Below are 7,500 nucleotides of genomic sequence, written 5' to 3' on the forward strand. Positions count from 1 at the left end.
CCGGTCCCGGTCGCCGGACCGCTCAGACCGGCCCGTGCGGGCCCGCACAGCACTCGGTCACACTAAAGCCGCAGCTGGCTCCCTCTGCACGACCGGCTCGGGCACGCCAGACCGGTCGAGACCGGCCCCTGGGGACCCCCACTACACTTGGTCACACTAAAGCCGCAGCTGGAGGCCTCTGCAGGACCGGCTCGGGCTCTCCGGAACGGTCAGGCCCAGGCCCCTGCGTGCCCAACAGGACTCGGTTCACTGCAGGTGCGGCTGGCTGGCCTGTACAGGACCAGCTCAGGGCTCGCCGGACTGGTCACCCGGACCCCTGCGTGCCCCCACCGGACTCGGCCATCCTCCGCAGCTGCGGCTGGAGCATGCTGAAGGAGCCGGTCCCTGGTCGCCGGACCGGTCGGAACCGGCCCGTGCCGGGCCCGCACAGCACTCGGTCACACTAAAGCCGCAGCTGGCTCCCTCTGCAGGACCGGCTCGGGCTACGCCAGACCGGTCAGACCGGCCCCTGGGGACCCCCACAACACTTGGTCACACTAAAGCCGCAGCTGGAGGCCTCTGCAGGACCGGCTCGGGCTCTCCGGAACTATCGGCCCGGCCCCTGTGTGCCCCACAGGACTCGGTTTCACTGCAGGTGCGGCTGGTGGCCTCTGCAGGACCGGCTCGGGCCCTCCGGAACGGTCGGCCTGGCCCCTGTGTGCCCCTCAGGATTCGGTCTCACTGCAGGTGCGGCTGGTGGCCTGTACAGGACCAGCTCAGGCTCGCCGGACTGGTCACCCCGGACCCCTGCGTGCCCCCACCGGACTCGGCCACCTCCGCAGCTGCGGCTTGGAGCATGCTGAAGGAGCCGGATCCCGGTCACCGGACCGCTCGCACCGGCCCCTGCGGGCCCGCACAGCACTCGGTCACACTAAAGCCGCAGCTGGAGGCCTCTGCAGGACCGGCTCCGGCTCTCCGGAACGGTCAGGCCCGGCCCCTGCGTGCCCAAACAGGACTCGGTCACACAGCAGCCGTAGGCTGGAGGCCTCTGCAGGACCGGCTTGGGCTCGCCGTACCGGTCGGCCCAGCCCCTGTGTGCCCCACAGGACTCGGTTTCATTGCAGGTGCAGCTGCAGGCCTCTGCAGGACTGGCTCGGGCCCTCCGGAACGGTCAGCCCGGCACCTGCGTGCCCCCACCTGACTCGGCCACCTACCGCAGCTGCGGCTGGAGCATGCTGAAGGAGCCGGTCCCGGTCGCCGGACCGCTCAGACCGGCCCGTGCGGGCCCGCACAGCACTCGGTCACACTAAAGCCGCAGCTGGCTCCCTCTGCACGACCGGCTCGGGACACGCCAGACCGGTCAGACCGGCCCCTGGGGACCCCCACAACACTTGGTCACACTAAAGCCGCAGCTGGAGGCCTCTGCAGGACCGGCTCGGGCTTGCCAGACCGGTCGGGCCCAGCCCCTGCGTGCCCCACAGGACTCGGTCTCACTGCAGGTGCGGCTGCAGGCCTCTGCAGGACCGGCTCGGGCTCTCCGGAACGGTCAGCCGGGCCCCTGCGTGCCCCCACCCGACTCGGCCTCCTCCGCAGCTGCGGCTGGAGCATGCTGAAGGAGCCGGTCCCGGTCGCCGGACCGCTCGGACCGGCCCCTGCGGGCCCGCACAGCACTCGGTCACACTAAAGCCGCAGCTGGCGCCCTCTGCAGGACCGGCTCGGGCTCTCCGGAACGGTCAGCCCGGCCCCTGCGTGCCCAAACAGGACTCGGTTTCATTGCAGGTGCGGCTGGTGGCCTGTACAGGACCAGCTCAGGCTCGCCGGACTGGTCACCCGGACCCCTGCGTGCCCCCACCGGACTCGGCCTCCTCCGCAGCTGTGGCTGGAGCATGCTGAAGGAGCCGGTCCCGGTCGCCGGACCGCTCAGACCGGCCCGTGCGGGCCCGCACAGCACTCGGTCACACTAAAGCCGCAGCTGGCTCCCTCTGCACGACCGGCTCGGGCACGCCAGACCTGTCAGACCGGCCCTTGGGGACCCCCACAACACTTGGTCACACTAAAGCCGCAGCTGGAGGCCTCTGCAGGACCGGCTCGGGCTTGCCAGACCGGTCGGCCCAGCCCCTGCGTGCCCCACAGGACTCGGTTTCATTGCAGGTGCGGCTGCAGGCCTCTGCAGGACCGGCTCGGGCTCTCCGGAACGGTCAGCCCGGCCCCTGCGTGCCCCCACCCGACTCGGCCTCCTCCGCAGCTGCGGCTGGAGCATGCTGAAGGAGCCGGTCCCGGTCGCCGGACCGCTCGGACCGGCCCCTGCGGGCCCGCACAGCACTCGGTCACACTAAAGCCGCAGCTGGCGCCCTCTGCAGGACCGGCTCGGGCTCGCCAGACCGGTCGGACCGGCCCCTGTGGACCCCCACAACACTTGGTCACACTAAAGCCGCAGCTGGAGGCCTCTGCAGGACCGGCTCGGGCTCTCCGGAACTGTCGGCCCGGCCCCTGTGTGCCCCACAGGACTCGGTCTCACTGCAGGTGCGGCTGGTGGCCTGTACAGGACTAGCTCAGGCTCGCCGGACTGGTCACCCGGAGCCCTGCGTGCCTCCACCGGACTCGGCCTCCTCCGCAGCTGTGGCTGGAGCATGCTGAAGGAGCCGGTCCTGGTCGCCGGACCGGTCAGACCGGCCCGTGCGGGCCCGCACAGCACTCGGTCACACTAAAGCCGCAGCTGGCTCCCTCTGCACGACCGGCCCGGGCTCGCCAGACCGGTCAGACCGGCCCCTGGGGACCCCCACAACACTTGGTCACACTAAAGCCGCAGCTGGAGGCCTCTGCAGGACCGGCTCGGGCTTGCCAGACCGGTCGGCCCAGCCCCTGCGTGCCCCACAGGACTCGGTTTCATTGCAGGTGCGGCTGCAGGCCTCTGCAGGACCGGCTCGGGCTCTCCGGAACGGTCAGCCCGGCCCCTGCGTGCCCCCACCCGACTCGGCCACCTCCGCAGCTGCGGCTGGAGCATGCTGAAGGAGCCGGTCCCGGTCGCCGGACCGCTCAGACCGGCCCGTGCGGGCCCGCACAGCACTCGGTCACACTAAAGCCGCAGCTGGCTCCCTCTGCACGACCGGCTCGGGCTCGCCAGACCGGTCAGACCGGCCCCTGGGGACCCCCACTACACTTGGTCACACTAAAGCCGCAGCTGGAGGCCTCTGCAGGACCGGCTCGGGCTTGCCAGACCGGTCGGCCCAGCCCCTGCGTGCCCCACAGGACTCGGTTTCATTGCAGGTGCGGCTGCAGGCCTCTGCAGGACCGGCTCGGGCTCTCCGGAACGGTCAGCCCGGCCCCTGCGTGCCCCCACCCGACTCGGCCTCCTCCGCAGCTGCGGCTGGAGCATGCTGAAGGAGCCGGTCCCGGTCGCCGGACCGCTCGGACCGGCCCCTGCGGGCCCACACAGCACTCGGTCACACTAAAACCGCAGCTGGCGCCCTCTGCACGACCGGCTTGGGCTCGCCAGACCTGTCGGACCGGCCCCTGGGGACCCCCACAACACTTGGTCACACTAAAGCCTCAGCTGGAGGCCTCTGCAAGACCGTCTCGGGCTTGCCAGACCGGTCGGCCCGGCCCCTGTGTGCCCCAGCAGGACTCGGTCAAACTGCAGCAGTGGCTGCAGGCCTCTGCAGGACCGGCTCGTGCCCCCCTGAACGGTCAGCCCGACGCCTGCGTGCCCCAACAGGACTCGGTCACACAGCAGTAGTGGCTGGAGGCCTGTGCAGGACCGGCTCGGGCTCGCCGTACCAGTCGGCCCAGCCCCTGTGTGCCCCGCAGGACTCGGTCTCACTGCCGGTTCGGCTGGTGGCCTGTACAGGACCGGCTCAGGCTTTCCTTACCGGTCACCCTGACCCCTGCGTGCCCCCACCCGACTCGGCCACCTCCGCAGCTGTGGCTGGAGCATGCTGAAGGAGTTGGTCCCCATCGCCGGACCGGTCTGATCGGCCCCTGCGGGCCCGCACAGCACTCGGGCACACTAAAACCGCAGCTGGTGCCCTCTGCAGGACCGTCTCGGGCTCGCCAGACCGGTCGGACCGGCCCCTGGGGACCCCCACAACGCTCTGTCACACTAAAGCCGCAGCTGGAGGCCTCTGCAAGACCGGCTCGGGCTTGCCAGACCGGTCAGCCCGGCCTTTGCGTGCCCCAACAGGACTCGGTCAAACTGCCGCAGTGGCTGGAGGCCTCTGCTGGACTGGCTCCGGCTCTCTGGAACGGTCAGCCCGGCCCCTGTGTGCCCCCACAGGACTAGGTCTCACTGCAGGTGCGGCTGCAGGCCTCTGCAGGACCGGCTCGGGCTCGCCGGACCGGTCGGCCCCGCCCCTGCATGCCCCAACAGGACTCGGTCACACTGCAGCCGTGGCTGGAGGCCTACGCAGGACCGGCTCGGACCCTCCGGACCGGTCGGCCCGGCCCTTGCAGGCCCCGAAAAAAATCAGTCTCATGGCAGCCGCAGCTGGAGATCGCTGCCGGGGCGTCTCGTGTACTCCTACACGGTCTACTTGGCCCCGACCGACTCGCACACTCCGCGGCGGCAGCTCGATGTCTCTGCCGGGGCGGCTCGAAAACGGCGGAACGGTCTACCAGGCCCCGGCAGACTTCCTCCGGCTCGGTCGCTCCGCGGCGGCGGCTAGAGGTCGCTGCCGGGGCGGCTGGGTCACGGCGGAACGGTCTACCCGGCCCCGGAGGGTTCCGAGCCGCTTCACCTGTTGTGGCCGCTAGAGGTCGCTGCCGCGTAAATGTCGGGTACGCCGGCCACGTCTACCCGGCCAGGACGGACTTGGTCGCTTCGCGGCGGCGGCTGGAGGTTGCTGCGGGAGCCGCTCCCGGTCGCCGGACCGGTCGGCCCGGCCCCTGCGGGCGCCGAGCGACACGGTCGTTCGGCGGCGGCGGCTGGGTACCGTGGCAGGATCGGCTCGGGTTCGCCGGACCGGTGGTCCCGGCCCGACGGGCACGGGCCACTCGGCCGTTCCGCGGCAATGGGTGGAGACTCGTGTAAGACCGTCTCACGTTCGCCGGATCGGTCGGCCAGGCCCCGTCCGACTCGGTCGCTTCGCGGAGGTAGCTGGAGGTCGCTGCCGTGGCGGCTGGGGCACGGCGGGACGGTCTACCTTGCCCCGGCAGGCTGCGTCCGGCTCGGTCGCTCCGCGGCGGCAGCTAGAGGTCGCTGCCGGGGCGGCTGGGGCACGGCGGAAAGGTCTACCCGGCCCCGGCGGGCCCCGTCCGCCTCGGTCGCTCCGCGGCGGCTGCTAGGGGTCGCTGCCGGGCTGCTGGGGCACGGCGGAAAGGTCTACCCGGCCCCGGCGGGCCCCGTCCGCCTCGGTCGCTCCGCGGCGGCTGCTAGAGGTCGCTGCCGGGGCGGCTGGGGCACGGCGGAAAGGTCTACCCGGCCCCGGCGGGCCCCGTCCGGCTCGGTCGCTCCGCGGCGGCGTCTAGAGGTCGCTGCCGTGTCGACTCGGAAACGGCAGAACGGTCTACCGGGCCCCGGCAGGCTGCGTCCGGCTCGGTCGCTTCGCGGCGGCGGCTAGAGGTCGCTGCCGGGGCGGCTGGGGCACGGCGGGACGGTCTACCCGGGTCCGGCAGGCTTCGTCCGCCTCGGTCGCTCCGCGGAGGAGGCTAGGGGTCGCTGCCGGGGCGGTTCGGAAACGGCGGGACGGTCTACCCGGCTCCGGCGGTCCCCGTCCGGCTCGGTCTCTCCGCGGCGGCGTCTAGGGGTCGCTGCCGGGGCGTCTCGGAAGCGGCGGGACGGTCTACCGGGCTCCGGCAGGCTTCGTCCGGCTCGGTCGCTCCGCGGCGGCGGCTAGAGGTCGCTGCCGGGGCGGCTGGGTCACGGCGGAACGGTCTACCCGGCCCCGGAGGGTTCCGAGCCGCTTCACCTGTTGTGGCCGCTAGAGGTCGCTGCCGCGTAAATGTCGGGTACGCCGGCCACGTCTACCCGGCCAGGACGGACTTGGTCGCTTCGCGGCGGCGGCTGGAGGTTGCTGCGGGAGCCGCTCCCGGTCGCCGGACCGGTCGGCCCGGCCCCTGCGGGCGCCGAGCGACACGGTCGTTCGGCGGCGGCGGCTGGGGACCGTGGCAGGAGCGGCTCGGGCTCGCCGGACCGGTGGTCCCGGCCCCGTCCGACTCGGTCGCTTCGCGGAGGTGGCTGGAGGTCGCTGCCGTGGCGGCTGGGGCACGGCGGAACGGTCTACCCGGCTCCGGCGGGCTGCGTCCGCCTCGGTCGCTGCCGTGGCGGCTGCTAGGGGTCGCTGCCGGGGTGGCTGGGGCACGGCGGAACGGTCTACCCGGGTCCGGCGGGCCCCGTCCGCCTCGGTCGCTCCGCGGAGGAGGCTAGGGGTCGCTGCCGGGGCGTCTCGGAAACGGCGGGACGGTCTACCTTGCCCCGGCAGGCTTCGTCCGGCTCGGTCGCTCCGCGGCGGCGGCTAGAGGTCGCTGCCGTGTCGGCTCGGAAACGGCGGAACGGTCTACCCGGCCCCGGCAGGCTGCGTCCGGCTCGGTCGCTCCGCGGCGGCGGCTAGAGGTCGCTGCCGGGGCGGCTGGGAAACGGCGGGACGGTCTACCCCGCCCCGGAGGGTTCCGAGCCGCTTCACCTGTTGTGGCCGCTAGAGGTCGCTGCCGCGTAAATGTCGGGTACGCCGGCCACGTCTACCCGGCCAGGACGGACTTGGTCGCTTCGCGGCGGCGGCTGGAGGTTGCTGCGGGAGCCGCTCCCGGTCGCCGGACCGGTCGGCCCGGCCCCTGCGGGCGCCGAGCGACACGGTCGTTCGGCGGCGGCGGCTGGGGACCGTGGCAGGAGCGGCTCGGGCTCGCCGGACCGGTGGTCCCGGCCCCGTCCGACTCGGTCGCTTCGCGGAGGTGGCTGGAGGTCGCTGCCGTGGCGGCTGGGGCACGGCGGAACGGTCTACCCGGCTCCGGCGGGCTGCGTCCGCCTCGGTCGCTGCCGTGGCGGCTGCTAGGGGTCGCTGCCGGGGTGGCTGGGGCACGGCGGAACGGTCTACCCGGGTCCGGCGGGCCCCGTCCGCCTCGGTCGCTCCGCGGAGGAGGCTAGGGGTCGCTGCCGGGGCGTCTCGGAAACGGCGGGACGGTCTACCTTGCCCCGGCAGGCTTCGTCCGGCTCGGTCGCTCCGCGGCGGCGGCTAGAGGTCGCTGCCGTGTCGGCTCGGAAACGGCGGAACGGTCTACCCGGCCCCGGCAGGCTGCGTCCGGCTCGGTCGCTCCGCGGCGGCGGCTAGAGGTCGCTGCCGGGGCGGCTGGGAAACGGCGGGACGGTCTACCCGGCTCCGGCGGGCCCCGTCCGCCTCGGTCGCTCCGCGGAGGAGGCTAGGGGTCGCTGCCGGGGCGTCTCGGAAACGGCGGGACGGTCTACCTTGCCCCGGCAGGTTTCGTCCGGCTCGGTCTCTCCGCGGCGGCGGCGGCTAGGGGTCGCTGCCGGGGCGGCTCGGAAACGGCGGCACGGTCTACCCGGCTCCGGCGGTCCCCGTCCGGCTCGGTCGC

Source organism: Gallus gallus, chromosome 16, assembly GCF_016699485.2.
Source record: "Gallus gallus isolate bGalGal1 chromosome 16, bGalGal1.mat.broiler.GRCg7b, whole genome shotgun sequence".
NCBI classification, from domain to species: domain Eukaryota; kingdom Metazoa; phylum Chordata; class Aves; order Galliformes; family Phasianidae; genus Gallus; species Gallus gallus.